Genomic DNA, 20,440 nt, shown 5'->3' on the forward strand with positions numbered 1-20,440 from the left:
CCCTTGGTTTTGGCTCAGGTTGTGATCTCCAGATCCCAGAAAGCCCTTCATTGAGCTCCGTGTGGGGCTCTGCACTCAGTGAGTGTCTGCTTGGGTTTCTCTCCCTGGCCCTCTCTTTCCCTATCCCCATTCACATGAGCTCTCTTTCTCCCAAATAAATAAATAAAATCTTAAAAAGAAAAGAAATTCTTAAATATTATACAACAATTTCATAGGTAGATTTGTAAGTCTTTGCTGGCAGCTAGAGAAGACATTAATTTAAATGAAGAAAATGAAATGCACTTAACATGATCAAGTGATCCACTTACTGGCTGCTTTCCTACCATGGCCTATAATTCTTTTTATATTATCTTTTTCCAAATCAAAGACTATTTCTCCCTACTGAATCAAACAGTTGTAAAATAATAAACTGATGGTTCTATCTCCCTTAGAAATTTGATGGTCTTGTTGAGGCTTAATCTTCCAATTTGCCATATTACTTTCTAAGAAATTTATGCTGCCTTAAACATCTTTAATAAACTCCAGCCTACTTTATAGTTACTGCCAGTGCTTATAAAGGTTTGTATTACTGTTTTATAATTCTTTAGTTCTGCCTCTCCCCTTCCATCTAGTAAATCTATGCTGTTAATCTGAGAGCATCTTTGGATAATTGCACAGGATTTTTAAAGACTTCTTTCTCAAGTTATTTAGGATTATGTATGTTCATTTATACTACCTCCCATCGTAAAGAACTACATAGCTTTTGAGAGTCAAAAGGTCACTCATTTCTTTTTCATAATTTTTTCTCCTAACATCTAGGATATATATATTTAATTAGGTTTCTTTTCTTTGTTACAAACTCAAATGTAACAAATCCCCTTTTCTGCTAGTATTTTTCTTATTAAAAATCAGATGCTAGACATAGATGAGGGTTTTTTTTAATCATTTAAATGGCACTTTGTGGGATCCCTGGGTGGCTCAGCGGTTTAGCGCCTGCCTTTGGCCCAGGGCGTGATCCTGGAGTCGCGGGATCGAGTCCCACGTCGGGCTCCCTGCATGGAGCCTGCTTCTCCCTCTGCCTGTGTCTCCACCTCTCTCTCTATGTGTCTATCATGAATAAATAAATAAATAAATAAATAAATAAATAAATAAATAAATGGCGCTTTGTTTTCCTACAATGTGACCTGGTCTCACTGACAGACAGAATATAATGATTATTATTTAAAAAAACTTCCCAGGCCAAAAAAAAAAAAAAAATGCTAATGCACACAGTAAAATAGCACTTCTAAATCAATATATTAACAATATTTACTGACACAATGTACCATGCACTGTTTCAAACATTTAACACATTTGATGCTTGAAAGAACCCTGTGAGGGAGGCACCTAACCACAGTAGAGGAAAATAAGGCACAAAAAGATGCAGTCACTTGCTGAAGGTCATAAATGGCAGACAGTATAATTCCAGAGCCTGGCCTTTTAACAATCTATACTTTACTATATTAACGGTAGCTGTCTATTAACAAGTAGCTGTCTATGACAATTTTAAAAAATGAGATAAAGGGGATCCCTGGGTGGCGCAGCGGTTTGGCGCCTGCCTTTGGCCCAGGGCGCGATCCTGGAGACCCGGGATCGAATCCCACATCAGGCTCCCGGTGCATGGAGCCTGCTTCTCCCTCCGCCTGTGTCTCTGCCTCTCTCTCTCTCTCTCTGTGACTATCATGAATGGATAAAAATTAAAAAAAAAAAATGAGATAAAATCATTAAGTGAGAGAATAATGGGGATCTGTAAAATGGGTAGATCAGACTGACAATAAACTGATCCAACTAAACATCACAAGAAAAGACCACCAGATGATGTTTCCTCTTATGGTGCAGTATGAAGTACATACCACAATTCCTGAAATATTCTTGCCAAAAGAAAAAATCAAACTTCAATATGATTAAGCCTCTAGAATTGTGCTCTCTGATGTGGTAGTCAAAAGAAGTGATAAACAAGTATTTCACATATGCTTAAATATATGTAGAAAAACAACAGGAATCTGAATGATTAAGAGGTTCTCCTCTTTAATTCCATGTGTCTTATCATATCATAAAAATCCCCCATATATTTCCTCAACAGAAGTTTAAAAATGAGCTAAACACTGTGACCTGGTCCTTTATAACTTTACAATCTATAAAGCTATAAAGGAATTTTACAATATTAAAAAGCAACTGGAAATATCATAGTCCAAAGAAATCAGTAAATAATGCTAGCCATAGTACACTCACCATCTGAAAATACTCTAAGGTTCTGCTCCATTTTCTGCCAACAAAGCTGTTTTAACTGACCTATTTTATGAGTAGCTGGAATCTATCCACTAAATGTAAGAGAAGCAGCATTTAACATATGGAATGTATTTCTATGGGATGTTGTAATGAAGCCTGTTTATTATTTTTGTAATTTATTCTTTCCTTTTCACTCAAAATATTTTGTCCTATAAACTATTTTTACTTTAATTGAGATAACTAGAATAGTAGGTGAAACCAATGCTAAGGGCAGACAGGCAAACATCTGTAGAATAATTTATTCTGCTACTGTAAAAAAATATGCATCAAACAGGCAATCATTCTAGTCTGATCAAAATATGGTAGGCAGTTGTTGTCATCTCCTTAAGTGTAAGGTAGAAAAAATGTCTTACAATTCCAAGGTAAAGAGATATTCTATACATATAAAAATAAAAGATATTTTTTCCCAAAATTATCTCTCAGAAAAGACGTAGCCCATTTGCTAATAGCATCTTTTATCCTAGGTACTTTCTATTAATTTTGAACAGCAAATTATTAGAAGACACATATCTTGAAATTATCTCAATCAGTGTGGAAGGTCACTTGTTGATGAGCAGATTTTTTTTATTGTTGTTTGCTTAACTGGAGTAGGAAAGGAAGAAATTAAACGTAAAATATTTATTTCTGGAGTTATAACCATCTGATTGTAAGCTATCATCAAGAGTCTTTAAATATATAAAATTATATTGTATCAAAAAATAACATAGTAAGAGACTTTGCTATAGTGATAATTTTATACCTATAGAATGAAAGAAAAAATGTAATGCATTTGGAAATTTATGGCTTGAGACAAAATTTCTCATAGAAGATAGTACAAAGAATCAAAAAGCACTGTATCTTTGGGGTGCCTGGGTGGCTCAGTCAGTTAAGTGTCTGACTCTTGATTTCAGTTCAGATCCTGATTTCAGGACCAAGAGTTAAGCCCCATGTTGGGCACCACACTAGGCGTGCAGCCTACTTAAAAAAAGGGGGGGGGGGGCACTGTATCTTCTACAGCTTGGACAAAAGTGAAAATAATGTGCTCCGGGATTAGAGACCCCAAAACCAGTTACAGTGATCACAGTGATGCTAAACATTGATGTTGAAGATATAACACAGTTTTTTTTTCTTTTTTAATAACACAGTTTTGAACAGGAAAGTACTAGTTCTTAATACATTATTTTATATACTATATCGTAATCATTTGAATATGTAATTAAAAACTTAAATAAGCATTTTATTTTCATCTACATTCCTAAAAATGACACGCACGCATACACACATAAACACAATGGCTAATTCTTTACAAAGATAGGGTAAATTCCCACATGTGTACTGGGTAATTCATAGCACCTTTCTTGCTGAAAATAGCCTTTGTGATGATCCCTGACAAAGGGGAAACAAGATAAGCCTAGCATCACTCCACTGTGCATGAAGGCTACCCTGGACATCAGTACAGAAAGGGGAAATTCAAACAAAAACTGACTGTTAGTTTACAGTGGCTGAGAAGGGCCAAAATTTGTGTGCCAGACTAGTGAAAAAGAAAGCATTCCACTGAGAAAGAGCTCCAGGAATCTGCATCGGAGTCCTGCTGAGTCTCGGCTGAACACTAACCTTCAACGTGTAAGGCAAAACACAAGACTAGGCAAAAACAGCTCCTGGGATAAGAACAATTACTGGGGAGCAGTAAGCGAAAGAGTCCCCAGAGCTCACTTAGAGATGAGAAGTATTCACATTCTTACGAACCAAAATGTAAAGTCATCACTGAATACATAGAACATTCAGGAGAGACCTGAAAGTTCAGAACCATCTGAAACTATACAAGTCAGAAAGAATGGAAAAAGCTTTAAAATGTTGAAAGAAAAAATAAAACAATGAGGGGGGAAAAAACCTTGTTGACTTAGAATCCCATACCAAGAGAAAATATATTTCAAAAGCAAAAGCATAATAGTAATAGGAGTGCCTAGCTGGCTCAGTTGGTAAAGCATGCAAATCTTGATCTTTGTGTCATGAGTTTAAGGCCCATATAGGGCATAGAGTTTACTCAAAAAAACAAAAACCCAAAAGCATAGTAACTTTTTTCAGACAAAAGCTGAAAGAATCGGTTGTCAGTAGACCTGAACTACATTTAAATGAAAATTTTCAGGCAGAAGGACTGTATCATGTGAAAAAAGGGGCTTACACAAAGAAATGAAAAGCATGAAAATAGTAAATATGGAAAAATATAAAAAGACATTTTGGAAAAGACATAAAGGACAAAAATACAAAAGTCACTTAAACATTTTTCTTAAAAAGATTATTTATTTATTTACTTATTTATTCATGAGAGACACAGAGAGGCAGAGACTTAGGCAGAGGGAGAAGCAGGTTCCCTGGGGGGGGAGGGGGGCTGATGCAGGACTTGATCCCAGGATCCTGGGATCACGACCTGAGCCAAAGGCAGATGCTCAACCGCGGAACCAACAGGTGCCCCTCACTTAAAGGATATTTTTAAAAGATATAGAGCTACTGAAAGCAAAAATATTATCACCATATGAAGGGGTTTACAGCACAGAAATGAGAAGGCAAAGAATGGCAATATGCTGTTGTAAGGTTATTACATCATATGCAAAGTGACAAAACACTACTGAGGGTAGACTATGAGAAAGTATCATAAGCCCTACTGCAGCAGTTCTCAACAGTGTCCCAGAGATGCTTTCATTGGGCCTGCAAAGTCAAAACTATATTCATAATAGTTTGTCTTTGTCAGTGTATTAACATTAGCTCTCCTAGTGCTGAAGTAACATTAAAAAAACTTAACCTAAAAAACAAAAAAACAAAAAAACAAACTTAACCTGTGGAATCTGACACTGACTCCAAGTAAATAGCGTCAGAAGTGAATTCAATTGTAGAACACCGCACTGCTGTCAAAAGAATTGGTCAGCATGCGGGGAGGGATGGGGGGGTGGCGGGCGGGAGGGGGGGGGGATATCCTACCCAGTTGGTGTCAGAAATATTAAGGAGAGAGAGAAAATAGTAGTTTTTCTCGTAAGGAACATGCTGGAAAACACCTGAAAAGTGTACCACTCAAAAGTGTCAAGGTCATAAAAACAAGGAAAAATCGAGAAATTGTCAAAGTCCACAGAGACAAAGAAACATGGTAACAAAATATAATATGGTATTTTATTTTGGATTGGATCCTGAAACAGTAAAAGGATATAAGTAGAAAAACTGGTGAAATCCAAATGAAATCTGGAGTTTAGTTATCAGCAATATACCAATATAAATTCCTTAGTTTTGACAAAGCCCAAAATAATGCTAGTAGAGTTACCATTAATGAAAAATGAATGAATATACAGGAACACTCTGTATTTTCTTCTCAACCTTTCTATAAATCTAAACTTATTCCAATATAATGTTTATTAAAACAAAAAATGATGAAGTGAAGTAACGATTTCAAGAAAAGCAACTGAATAATTATTGTCAATAATAAAAGTCAACCTTTCAAGGGAAATTGAAATTAGCAAACTTGTAAATGCCACCATATGTTTGCCAGTTTTCAATAAATTTTTAGATGAAATCAGTGGTGATATTACTATAATTTTTAAATACTGTATAATAAAAATTACATTTAAATGATCTGCAATATGGTAAACTAGTATGTTCCAAATGATCAATGTATGATATTATGAAACCACATGGGGTAAAAACATCCAAAGTGCAGGAGAGAACAGTGGATTTTAATATTGCAGAGTTATATATTTTCAGATTCCACAATATAACTTACCTTTAAGAGACTACCACTTGATAGTTTGAGTGTGACAAAGAAGAATATCCACAAATAACTGAAAAGGTTTTTAAAATGTTCTTCCCTTTACAAAAAGAAAACCACAGGACCAAAATGGAATCATTTAGACCACACAGAGGTTTGATAACTAACCTAACTGCAGTTTTAACCTGCCCGAGAAATGTAGTCTTAATCAGACAGGAATTTTCTGGTCATTACCAAATGGGGTAATCTGTCACATGGGCCCTCTCCATTCTTCCCACCCCCATTCCCCAAGGAAAATGAAGTAATAATCCTCATCATAAGACCCTTCAAGGGGTCATCCCTAAAGAAAGGCAACTTGGCCTGAAATAATCCTTTCTTTTCTTTTGCTAATAATGTCTTGTCCCACCTTTCTTCCAATAAAAAACTTCCATTTTGTAAAGCTCCTCAGAGCTCCTCGGAGCTATGCTGTGAAAGGGATGCTATGTGATTAATACTGCTTAATACAGCCAATTAGACCTTCACAGTTACTCAACTGAATTTTGTTTTTAACACTATCTACATTATCTGTTTAAGGCCAGATTTTCTTCCCAGATATAAACCAAACAACATATAGCAAGAAATTGAAAGCAAGAATAGATATATAATCTAGCCTTTTATTAAGCCAGACTTCAAAGAGGGGGGAAAAAAGGTAAAACAATGCCACTCTTCCCACCAGTTTTTTTTTTTAACAGATTTTTAAAAATACAGTTAACATAAATGTTATTTATGTTAACATGTAATGATTTTACTATTATTATTTTTAAATGAATTAATAAATACTTAAACATTTTTCAGTTTTAATTTTGGGTATAGTAATAACTGATAATCATCTTAAGCAAAAATTCTTTGAGGTCTCTAATCACTACAAATCCAAAGGATTTGTGAAACATAAACACTTGAGAACTGTTGGTCAAATCAATCACTAAAAAACTAAAAGGCGTATCTAATAAACTAATAATGGAAATAAAGTGGAGTACTGAAAATACTCACTTAATCCAAAAGAAGGCAGGAAAAGAGGAAAAAAGAAACAAAGGCCAGATGGGACAATTTGAAAAGAAATAGCAAGATGGTAAATTTAAAACAAGTCACATCAATTATGACATAAAATGACACTTATACATAAAAAGCTCAGCATATCAGACAGTATACAATAGATTCAAATACATGTTATATAAGAAACCCACTTTAAAGATGAGTAAAAAAGAATAGAAAAGCAAGTATCATGCAACCACTAACTGAAAGCAAGCTTCAGTGGCTAAATTAAAGTCAGACAAAAACTTCATAGGTTGATTAATCAAGAAGACAAAAAAAGCTACACGTATAGCAAAAGGAAAAACAGCAAAGTAGATTGTGGTGATTTTATTATTCTTCTTTCAGTAATTCACAGAATAAACATAAAATCAGCAAATTATACAGGACTTGAAAAACACTATCTAGTAAGACCTAACTGACATTTATATAACACACTGCCAAAATCTGCAGAATGCACAATCTTTTCAAGTGTAGAAGGAATATTCACTAAAACAAGCTCTGTCTGACACATAAAACAAGTCTCAAATTAAAAAAGACTGTAATTGCGGGATCCCTGGGTGGCGCAGCGGTTTGGCGCCTGCCTTTGGCCCAGGGCGCGATCCTGGAGACCCTGGGATCGAATCCCACGTCAGGCTCCCGGTGCATGGAGCCTGCTTCTCCCTCTGCCTGTGTCTCTGCCTCTCTCTCTCTCTCTGTGTGACTATCATAAATAAATAAAAATTAAAAAAAAATTAAAAAAGACTGTAATTGCATAATGTATATTATATGACCATAATAGAATTAAATTAGAAATCATTTACAGAAACTTACCTGGCAAATTCTGAAATATTAGAAAATTAAAATGATAAACTTCTAAATAATCATTAGTAAAAGAAATAAAGAAAAAGAGAAAACATTTGAAATGAAAATACTGAAACTTGCGGAATACAGCTAAAGTATGGCTAGAGGGAAATTTATAGCTTAATAACATCTGTTGTTTCCTGATTTGTTAATTTTAGCCATTCTGTCTGGTGTGAGGCAGTATCTCATTGTGGTTTTGATTTGTATTTCCCTGATGCAGAGTGATGTTGAACATTTTTTCATGTGTCTGTTGGTCGTTTGTATGTCTTCTTTGGAGAAATGTCTGTTCACGTATCTCTGCCCATTTCTTGATTGGATTATTTGTTCTTTGGGTATTGAGTTTGATAAGTTCTTCATAGATTTTGATTATTAACTGAAAGGAGCTATTTTGAAATAACTAGAGCATCTGTTTTCCTTAAAAAGGTTCGTTCTCAGAAGAAACTATTTTATCAGAGCGTAACCTGTTGGGGTTTTATCAAAGCCTAATTTGATAGGAAGGAAACACCCAACTTCAGCCCACTCTAGCCATCCTCTCCCACCTAAGGGGAGATGGAGACTAAGACATACTGGTAAAGTTCACAATCCAAAGACACAAAATCATCAAAAGACTGAGGTTTAATCATAAGAGTATAGAACTTTCCCTCCCCAAGCCACCTTACTACTATATTACTAAGGGTCTATTTATCTATTTACTATAGTTCCTTTTACTCAGCACATGTGTCCATCTTTCAATAAAAAGTTGTAAGGCATATAAAAAGCAAAAAACAGTTTAAAGAAACTGAATGAGCATCAGAATCAGAATCAGATATGGCAGGAATGTTAGAACTAGTAGACAAAGAATTTTTAAATACAATGATTGATATGTAAAGGTATTAATGAAAATGATTGATATGTAAAGGTATTAATGAAAAAAGTAAACATGAAGAACAGATGGACAATATAAGAGAAAGAGAAATCTTAAGAATGAAAAAATGTGAAAGATAAAAAAATAAACCTACAACAGAAATGAAGAGTGCATTTTCTTAAAGATTTTATGTATCCATTCATGAAAGAAACAGAGAGGCAGAGACATAGGCAGAGGGAGAAGCAGGCTCCCCATAAGGAACCTGATGTGGGACTCGATCACAGGACCCTGGGATCATGACCTGAGCCAAAGGAAGATGCTCAACCACTGAGCCACTCAGGCATCCCTGAAGAATGCTTTTAATAGGCTCATTAGTAGATAGGACTATCTACCAGCTGAGAAAAGAATCTCTGAGCTTAAAGATATCTCAATAGAAACCTCTAAAACTGACATAGAGAACAGACTAGGAAAAAAAAAAAAAAAAAGAGTATCCAAGGACTATGGGACAACTACAAAAGTATATATGTGTAATGGAATATAAAAGAAGCAAATTTCCCCAAATGAATGTCAACCACCAAACTACAGATCATCAAACAGAATAAATGCCCCCCCGCCAAAAAAAAAAAAAAAAAAACTATGCTTAGGCAGATCATATTTAAATTGCAAAAAAACAAAGATAAAGAAAAAAATCTTGAAAGAAGCCACGGAAGGAAAAAATAATCTCTTTCCCTATAGAGAAGATAAGAATTACATTCAACTTCTCAGAAACCATACAAGCAAGAAGAAACAAGAAACATTTAAAGTGTTGAAAGAAAAAAATGCAATGACCTGAAATTTTGTATTTTGTGAAATGATCCTTCAAAAGGAAATATTATTATTATTTTAAAGATTTTATTTATTTATCCATGAGATACAGAGAAAGAGTCAGAGAGAGAAGCAGGCTCCTCCCAGGGAGCCCGATGTGGGACTAAATTCCAGGACAGGGATCATGCCCTGAGCCGAAGGCAGACGCTCAACTGCTGAGCCACCCAGGCATCCCCCAAAAGCAAATTAAATAAAGAAATAGAAAAATAAAGATTAAAAAAAATTGAAGGGATTTGCTACCTAGATCTGCCTTGCAAGAAATGTTAAAAGAAGCTCTTTAGAGAGGAGGAAAATCATATAGGTCAAAAACTTTTTTGAATACAAAGAAAGGAAGAGCATCAGGAAGAAACATATAAAGGTAAAATAAAGGTTTTTATTTTTATTATTCTTAACTGATCTAATAGATAACAGTTGGTTCAAAATAATGATATATTCAATTACAAATGCATTTATATATATGTATATGTGTGTGTATATACATACATCCGTAATTATACGTGCTTACATACAAGTGAAATGAATGACAGCAAGGATACAGGGGATGGAAGGGGGGAATTTGTGTCTTTAAAGATTTTTATTTGAGAGACAGAAAGAGAGATGCACAGTGGGAAGGGGCAGAGGAAGACAGAGAAGCAGACTCCTAGTTGAGCAGGAAGCCTGATGCAGGGCTCAATCCCAGGACCCAGGGATCATAAACCAAGCCAAAATCAGATGCTTAACTGACTAAGCCACCTAGACACCCTGGGAATTTTTTACTATAAGGTACTCGCAGTTCCTGTGAAATAGTATAAGTTATTTGAAAATGAACTTGGATTAGCTGTAAATGAAATCATATTGCAAACTCTAGGACAAACACTAATGAAATTTTTAAAGGAAGTATAACTGATATGCTAAGACTAGAAATTAGAATACATTTTTTTATTAAAACAACAAAGGGCAGCAAAAGATTAGAAGACAAAAAGAGGTATGAAGAACAAGATACTAATCCAAACAACATCGACAATCATTTCAAATATGAATGGTCTAAATATACCAATAAAGAAGTGGGATCGGGCAGCCTGGGTGGCTCAGCAGTTTAGCGTGGGGTTTAGCCCAAGGCATGATCCTGGGGACCCAGGATAGATTCCCACGTCAGGCTCCCTGCATGGAGCCTGCTTCTCCCTCTGCCTGTGTCTCTGCCCCTCTCTCTCTCTCTCTCTCTCTCTCTCTCTCTCTCATGAATAAATAAATAAAATCTTAAAAAAAAATAAAGAAGTGGGATAAAAAAAATAAGAGCTAACAATGTCTACAAGAAATCTACTTAAATATAAAGACATTTATAAATTAAATGTAAAGGGACAGAAAAAGACATACCATGCTAAGACATAAAGTAGAAATAGCTATATTAATTTCAGAAAGAGCAAACTTCAGAGAAAGAAAAGTTATCAGGGATATAAAAAAGAGGCATTATATAATGGTAAAGGGGTCAATATTCCAAGAAGACATAAAAATCCTTAATGTGTATGCACTGAATAGATATCAAAATTTTGAAGCAAAAAGTGAAAAAACTATAGGAGAAAACAGATGAATCCACTATTATATGTAGAGGCTCCAAACCCCACTATCAGAATTGACAGACCCAGGAGGCAGAAAAATCAATGAAGACACAGCTTCCAGTCAGGCTAAGAAAAAAGAAGAGAGAAAGAGACAAAAACTACAAATATCAGAAATCAAAGATGGAACATCACTACAGATCTGATGGTCATTAAAGGAATATTATGAACAACCAGATGCCCATAAATTTGGTAACTCAGATGCAATGGATCAATTTCTTAAAGATACAATCTGCTAAAACTCATAAGAAATAGATAATCTGAAAAGCTTATTATCTGTTTAAAAAAACTGAATCAGCCTAATAACTCTGGAAAGAAAAGAAAGAAGGAAGGGAAGGAGAAGCAAGAGAAAAGAAGGCAAGGAAAGAGAGAAGGGGGACTGAATCAGTAATTACCTTCCAAAACAGAAAGCACCTGGCTCAGATGGCTTCACTGGTGAATTCTACCAAACATATAAGGAAGAAATTATACCAATTTTCTAATCTCTTCCAGAAGACAGAAGAAGGAGTATTACTTCCTAACTTAATCTATGAAGCCAGCATTATCCTAATATCAAAACATGCAAAAAGACACCATAAGAAAATTATAGACCAATAACTCACATGAATATTGATACAAATATCCTCCATGAAATATTAGCAAATTGAATCCAACAATGTCTAAAAAGGATTATACACAACAACCAAGGGGAATTTATTTACCCCAGGTATGCAAGGCTGACTGACTCAACATTTTAGAGTCAATTAATATAATCCATCAGATCAATAGGCTATAGAAAAACCACATGATCATATAAATACAGAAAAAGTATTTGACAAAATTCAACACATTCCTAACAAAAACTCAGTAAACTAGGAATTAAAGGATACTTTCTCAACCTGATAAATAATATCTACTAAAAATCTGTAGCTAGTAATAGCACTATACAGTGACAGATGGTAGCTATACTATGGTGAGCACAGTATAACATAAAGTATGAAACTATCAATTCATTATGTTGTACACTTGAAACTAATGTAACATTGTGTGTCAACTATATTGCAATAAAAATAAATTTAAAAAATAAAATTTAAAAAGAAAAAAGTTATCCCAAAGAAATGATCAGAGGTATAATGGAACAACACACACACACACTTTTTTAAATAATAGCAAAAAAAAAAAAAATCTGGACCTAGTATATCTAATGGTGAGAAACTCAAAGTTTTGTTACTACAATCAAGAACACAAGTATATCCCCTCCCACCATTGCCTGTCAACATTATATAGAAGTCCTACTTCATGCAATAAAACAAGAAAAGGAAATAAAAAGTATACTGATAGAGAAGGAAAAAATAAAAACTCTCTTTGTTTGCAGATGCCATGATTATCATTGTAGAAAATCTGAACAAATCAACAAACTCCTGGAACTAACAAGAGATTATAGCAAGGTTGCAGGATATAAGGAAAGCCAATTGCTTTCCTATTTGTCAGCAATAAACATATGGAATTTGAAATTTAAAATGCATTTATACATAAGCATCCAAAAGAATGATATAGGCATAAATCTAACAAAATATGTACATGATCTACAAATGGAAATCTATAAAACTCTGTTGAAAGATATCAAAAAGAACAAAATAAATGGGGAGATACGACATGTTTTTAGTCAGGAAGAGTCAGTATTGACAAGAGGTCAGTTCTTCTCAAATTTATTAATTCAACATAATCTCAATCAAAATACTAGGAAGTTATTTTGTGGGTATTAACAAAGTGATTCTAAAGTTTATAGGTAGAGGCAAAAGACCCAGAATAGCAAACTTAATATTGAAGGACACAAATAAAGGTAGAAGATTGATACTACCTGTCTTCAAGACTTACTATAAAACTGCAATAATCAAGATAGTGTGGTGCTGACAAAAGACAAGACAAATGTATCAATGGGACAGAACAGACAGCTTAGAAATAGACCCACATAAATACAGTCAATTAGTCTTTGACAAAAGAGCAAAGGCAACAGAATCAAACAAAGACAGCCTTGTCAACAAACGGTGAATAACTGGACATCCACATGCAAAAAAACGAATTTAGATACAGACTTTTATCATTCATAAAAATTAACTCAATAGGGAAGCCTGGGTGGCTCAGTGGTTGAGTGTCTCCTTTGGCTCAGGGCATGATCCCGGGGTCCTGGAATCAAGTCCCACATCAGGTTCCTTGCAGGGAGCCCGCTTCTCCCTCTGCGTCTCTCATGAATAAATAAATTAAAATCTTAAAAAAAAAAAACCTCAATAGACGTTAAAAAAACAAAAAATACCCAACTATAAAACTCCTAGAAGACAGGAGAAAACCTAAATGACCTTGGTCATGATAATAATTTTATTTTCCTGTAACACCAAAAGCACAGTCCATGAAAGAAATCAGTGAGAAACAGAACTTTATTAAAATGAAAAACTTCTGCTTTGTTAAAGATGCTATAAGAAAATGAGAAGACAAGCCACAAACTGGCAGGAAATACTTGCAAAAGATGTATCTGATACAGAACTATTAGACAAAATATACAAAAAACTCTTAAAAGTCTACTGAGTTCTGTTCTTCTTATACATATATATGAAAAATTTACCTATTTATAGAGAAAGTGTGAACAAGCAAGTGTGGGAGGTGCAGAGGGAAAGGAAGAGAATCTCTAGTAGACTCCCTCCCTGCTTATTAGCACAGAGCCCAACATAGGGCTCAATCTGACGAATGAGATGACCTGAGCCAAAATCAAAAGTTGGACACTCAATTTACTGAGCCACCAAGATGCCTTGTCCTTACTGTTATAAAATGAACAATCCAGTTAAAAAATGGCAAAAGATCTGAAGAGATACCTTATTAAAGAAGATATATAGTAAACATAAGATGCTCCACCTCATATGTTAATAGGGAATTGCAAGTTAAAACAACAATAGGATACTACTACATGCCTATTAGAATGCCCAAAATCCAAAACACTGACAACACCAAATGCCGATGAGGATGAGGAGCAATAGAACTCTCATTCACTGCTGATGGGAATGAAAAATGGTACATCCACTTTGGAATACAGTTTAGCTATTTATTACAAAACTAAACATATCTTTACAATATGATCCAGCAATCAGAATCCTTGGCATTTACCCAAATGAAATGAAAACTTATATCCATAAAAAAATTGCAGATGTTTATAGCAGCTTTATTCATTAATGAATAAAGTGAAATTATTCCAGTATGATACTATAGTGTCATTATACATTTGTCAAACTCTTCAAATGTACACAACGCCAGGAGTATACCCTAATGTGAACTATGGACTTTGGATGATTATGATGTGTCAGTGTAGATTCACTGATTGTTAACAAAGGTACAAAACAGTGGTATAGGAAGTCAACAGCATGGAAGTCTGTGCCTGTGTGGGACAGGAGGTATACAGAAATTCTCTGTACTTTTTGCTCAATTTTGTTATGAATCCAAAAACACTCTAAAGAAGTTTATCAATTAGGGACACCTGGGTGGCTCAGTGGTTGAGCATCTGCCTTTGGCTCAGAGCATGATCCTGCGTCTGCGGATCGAGCCCCACATCGGGCTCCCTGCATGAAGCCTGCTTCTCTCTCTGCCTGTGTGTGTCTCTGACTCTCTCTCTCTAATGAATAAATAAATAAATCTTTAAAAAATATATATATATATATGCAAATCAAATCCAGCAACATACAAAATGAATGATGACTTTGACTAATTGCGAGTTTATCCCAGGAATGAAAAGTTGATTTAATAATCAAAAAATGTTTTTAAAAAAATATTTTATTTATATATTCATGAGAGATACAGAGAGAGAGGTACAGACACAGGCAGAGGAAGAAGCAGGCTCCATTCCATGCAGGGAGCCTGACATGGGACTTGATCCCGGATCTCCAGGACCACACTCTGAGCTGAAGGTGGCGCCAAACCACTGAGCCACCCGGGCTTCCCCCAAAAATGTTTTCAACTTAATAAGAAAAATGGTCAGACAGCATCTGAGCTCTGCTCATCTTAAAGGAAGAAAAAACTAGATAGCTAGTACCATCAGGTACCTGAGAGACATAAATTAAAATCTCTCAAGGATGATAGCCTTCAAGTTGTTTTCTATATATATGTTCCAAATATTATATCCAGTACCCAAGCAAAGGTAACTAGGCATGCAGAGATAAAGTAGCATCTAACAAAAACTAGCAGAGGGGCATCTGGGAGGCTCAGTTGGTTAGGCCCCCAACTCTTGAATTTAAGCTCAGGTCAACTCTTGATTTTAGCTCAGGTCATAAGTTGGGAGCCTCATGTGGAACTTGGCACCCGGCAGGGAGTCTGCTTGAGATTCTCTCTCCTTTTCCCTCTGTCCCTTCCCCTATTCATACCTGCTTTCTCTCTCTTTCTCGCACGCGCACGCGCGAGTAAATTAATCTTAAAAAAAAACTAGCAGAAATAATTTTCAATATAAACAGACCTACAGGGATCCCTGGGTGATGCAGCGGTTTAGCACCTGCCTTTGGCCCAGGGCGCAATCCTGGAGACCCGGGATCGAATCCCACATCGGGCTCCCGGTGCATGGAGCCTGCTTCTCCCTCTGCCTGTGTCTCTGCCTCTCTCTCTCTCTCTCTCTGTGACTATCATAAATGAAAAAATAAAAAAATTAAAATTAAAATTTAAAAAAAAAACCAGACCTACAGAATTTGCAGACACTGGAGTTATCAGACACAGGCTATGAAACAACTATACTTACTATGTTTAAGGAGATAAAGGCCAAGCTTGAAATTTCAGCAGGGAACTGTAAACTGTAAAAAGTGATATAGCAGATTTGAAAAAGAGCCAACTAGAAACACAAGAATTGAAAAACACAAATCTGACATTAGGAACTCAATGTATGGGGCTGTATTTTTAACACATTCTCTAGGTAATCCACTGTATTTAGCAACCAGAATCATAGACTATTACAATAAATCTTAATATCCTTGTTTGCCAACCCACTCTTTTCTAATTTAGTTTATATAACACCTCCAGAATTACTTTTCTAATACATGAATTTGATGTCTCAGTACTTTATTTAAAAGTATTTTGGATAAAACCCAACTCTCTAATCTTGTGGCTAATGACCTTTCACCATCTATCCTATATCCCTGATATACTGGCCTACTAACTAAACAAATCTTGTTGATTCCTGCTTGCTTGTTCAATTTCCTCTTTCTGGAATGGCCTTCCCCATCTTGTCTACCTTATAAACTCCTACTAGTTAGCATACTTCAGAACACAACTCATGTCATCTCTGAGAATTAACTATTCTTTCATATGTACTCTTCATACTTTGTTGACAAAGTACTACAGCACTCAAAATCATTAAAATTATATATAAAGCTTTGTCTTGCCTCATAGTTATACTAGAATAATTCAAAGACTAGGATTCATATTTATATCCCAAGAACTCGAGCCATACCTATTATATAGTACATGTCAATGTATGTTGAATTATGCATTTATTGAAACAAAAGCCAGACAATCTTAGAGAAGAATCTAGAATCTGTTCAAGAATTTTATCCTTCAATTTCTGCTAGAGAAAAGGCTTAGAGTTTGCTAACATGAAGTCACATGGTGAGCTGGTAGCAGAATGGTATTCTGCGACACTTTGATGCTGTGGGCTCTGTAGCTAAAGATACCTACCAGAAAGAAGGTGACTAGGACGGCAATGTGAGAAAAGATCAGACTATGGGTTCAAAGGGAGGGTGGCCAGAGTCTTTGAATAGCTTCTTAAAGAAGTAAAATACTGAACTGGGGAGAAGAAAGAATAAAATAGGAGCTTCTCTTCCAAAGATAACATGAAAACCAAAAGAGCCTGACATAAACCTACTTGACTTTGAATTTCAATAGACAGAACACCTCTCCTAAAGGAGTTAATGTTAAAGCTGCATCAATAAGTAGACCCTCATATTTCTATATGCTGTGAATATAGATAGTTTATAGATAGCCAGAGTAATATTTCAGAAATGGAAGTAACTCCCCATGTAGACCGACCTCCCTACCACCTCAAGACCATGCCTGCCCAAGATAAAGAGGCTTTCTTACACAACTTGATCCAAGAGCCAGGGAAACCATCAAGCTTGGAGCCGAGAGGATAAAGCCAATTATGATGCCTTTACTGACTCTAAATTTTATTCCAGAGTCTGTGAATCAGGAGAAATAAAATCCATCGCATAACTAAACCTTAAATGATACCTTGGGACAAAACATTTCATGACCCTTTGGCATACAGGAATGCCTTAGTACACTTCATTTTGGTATAGTTATTAGAACAATTTTGTTTGTTTCATCTAATTTGATGCCTAATGTAATATTCAAGTCTAACATAAAGACAAAATAAAACTTTTAATATAACTTTGACACAAACTGAATTTACAGAATCAAATAACAAGTAGTCAGTATTTTCAGACTATAACCCTTTTCCAAGTCTCTGTCTCTGAGATCAAAAAAACTTTCCTCCAAATCCTGCACAGTTCAATTTGTGAGAATTTTCTGCTTTTATTCTTTTAGTTTTCTTTAACTAAAGTAAGCTTTCTCTTAAGGCTTATACTTTTCTCCTCTCCAAGAAGCACAGGCTGAGCTATTATGAATGCCTTTCTCAGACCATACAAATTAACTTCTATGAAATCAGTTTATTCACACAGAGGAAAGACAATAATTTATCATTAACTATAAAACAAAGAACACACATGCAGCTGGAAAGGTAGTTACTGACTACCTTCTCAAGGTGACATTACCTAGGTAAACAAAGGTGAAAATGAAACACACAAGGGTGTAACAATTTTAAGGACTCTTCCAAAATAAATTCTGAACATAGTCTAGCCCCTCCACAATTTAACCACAAATAAGGAAGTAGGGACTTTTTGCACTACTCAAATTTTACAATGAAGGTACCTATATTTAAGCATAATTAAAGCCAACAAACTGTTTTCAAGTATTCTAATGCTGCACACACCAATCAAGTTATTAACCACAATATTAAACTCTAACACCTTCACAATGTTGTATATTTAAGTATTGCTCACAAAGCACACATATTCTAGTCCTTTTCATAATGTTATTGTTCCTGCAGTAAAACATTTCAAAGGCAATGGCTTAACTAAGGAAAGTGACCTACTCTTTTAGATTTTTAATACATTTTGAAGTGCTCAGATTAAGAAATCAGTTAGTATCTTAAAACTTTTTTCCCTTACCTGTCAAAAGCTTTGTGAAAGTGATTCAACCTCTCAACTGAAACTTCACTCAGAAAAAGACAGGAGTGATGAAAAACTGGAAACATCATCTAAGTACTGTAACCTCATTCGCTTATTTCAAGATGCCAATATAAAAACAGTATCCAGCAAAAAAAAATCTGTCAGTTTGACATAAATAGGGTATATTCAATCTAGATTGCAATCATGTTACAATTATACATAACATGGCTTATTTGGAATCATTCTTATTTGCAGTTTGGAGGTCATAAGACAATGTAGCTACACTCCAACTTTGGCCGATTAATTTAGAAAAACCAAAAACTTAGGTCAATTGAATACAATATAACTGAAACACTATTTATAATTAATAGATGCAATTCTTAATATGGCTCACCAACTGGTTCAAAAGGCCACAAGCAGGAATTTCACACCTGCAAGAGAACACATGTGATAATCCTCATAAAATAATATTATGAATATTCATATGATTTGGGAATTGATTCAAGTTAAATGCCAAACATAAGTTTGACTTTGCTGTTACCCTAAAATGATTTTTATGTTGCTTTATCCTAACATGAAAGCACTATAATTGATCAGAACTTTAATAAAATTTACTATAATAAAAATTTAAAAAATAACCTACAAATATCTTTCACTTATGAACTTCATGTATCTCTGAAAAGCCAAGGGTGCAAAACATGTAAATATAAATAAGCAAAAAAATTATATAGAGTAATATCCTGTACTTAAAATTAATTATAAAAATATAGATAACACCACATATGTAAAAATATACACATACAATTATATGTGCTTCCACACAAAAAGTGAATTTTAAAAGGCCTAAAAATGTGAGGGGGAAGTGAAATGAAACATATCTTCCTATAATGTTTTATACTTTATAGAGAATGCAATCATGTGTTAATTGTGTAATTAATAATTTAGGAAAAAAGTTTATAAATAAAATCTTACTTTTCCATACAGTTACTTTAGAATCTTATAGATCTTTCCACTAAAAAGAAAATTCTGGCCCAATAATATAATTATACTTAAGAATATATCAACTCCTTTCTGAATATCTGCTTTAAAAAATTATTATCCTATGAGATACTACTCTTCCTCTAATCTCTCAGTAAAACTTACTATTATGCCAATCAAAAAGCAAGTAAGGAATCCTTAGAAAGCCCAGCAGAATGTACTTTTGTTTTGTACTTTTAGCACTGCCTCACTTTTTCAGGTACTTTTACACTGGAATTACTAAGCAACCTTCATTTTCTATAGCCTGAATAGCATAAAGCCCTGCCCTAAAACATGAAAGATGTGTTCTGAGGAGCCTGGGTGGCTCGGCCCATTAAGCATCTGCCTTCAGCTCAGGTCATGATCCCAGAGTTCTAGGATCAAATTCTGCGTTGGGCTCCCTGCCTAGTAGGGAATATGCTTCTCCCTCTCCCTCTGCTCCTCCCAGCACCCTCGCTCTCCCTGCTCCTGCTCTCCCTCTCTCAAATAAATAAATTAAATATTTTTTTAAAAAAGAAAATAAAGACGTGCCCTAACATTCCTCACGTCTTTACTGGTAATACTTTCACTTTTTATTTCTGACTCTGAACATATAGCATTCATTCAAAAGGAGTAAATGGTAAAGGATCTCAAATATACTTTTATATTCATTAATATTTTACAGTTTAAAAGTCAGGGCTGTGGAAACAACAGAGACACAAAGTTATAAATTTGCTGTTACTAATAAAAGAAAATCATGCCCACTTTGAAAATGACAACTGCAGGAAAAAGGGGAGCGAAGTCAGACAAATGAGGATGAGAGAACATACACAGAAATAGGGAAAGAAAAAGCAGACAGGGAGACGCAGAAATAGATTCCATCCAAAGGGAGATACATATTTTGAGGGTGGAAAAGGATCAGAAGAAAAAAGACTTCACTATCTACCAGACCTCCCAGCAAACAAAC

General features: G+C 34.9%; 1 protein-coding gene across 3 annotated transcripts in view; it reads right to left on the reverse strand.

Annotated features, from left to right (window-relative positions):
* TBC1D12 (TBC1 domain family member 12) overlaps positions 1-20,440 on the reverse strand; it is a 96,071-nt gene that overhangs the window by 39,233 nt on the left and 36,398 nt on the right. Inside the window, exons 2-3 of one of the 3 annotated variants that reach the window (XM_041745043.1) lie at positions 18,872-18,908; positions 15,996-16,047 (exon numbers count right to left, since the gene is read on the reverse strand). The exons of 1 other annotated variant lie outside the window; for it this stretch is intronic. The gene's annotated coding sequence lies outside the window, so the exon portion shown is untranslated. The remainder of the gene's footprint in view (positions 1-15,995; positions 16,048-18,871; positions 18,909-20,440) is intronic. One more of the 3 variants, XM_041745044.1, reaches the window with a different exon arrangement.

The sequence above is a fragment of the Vulpes lagopus genome, chromosome 2, assembly GCF_018345385.1.
Source record: "Vulpes lagopus strain Blue_001 chromosome 2, ASM1834538v1, whole genome shotgun sequence".
Lineage (NCBI taxonomy): Eukaryota > Metazoa > Chordata > Mammalia > Carnivora > Canidae > Vulpes > Vulpes lagopus.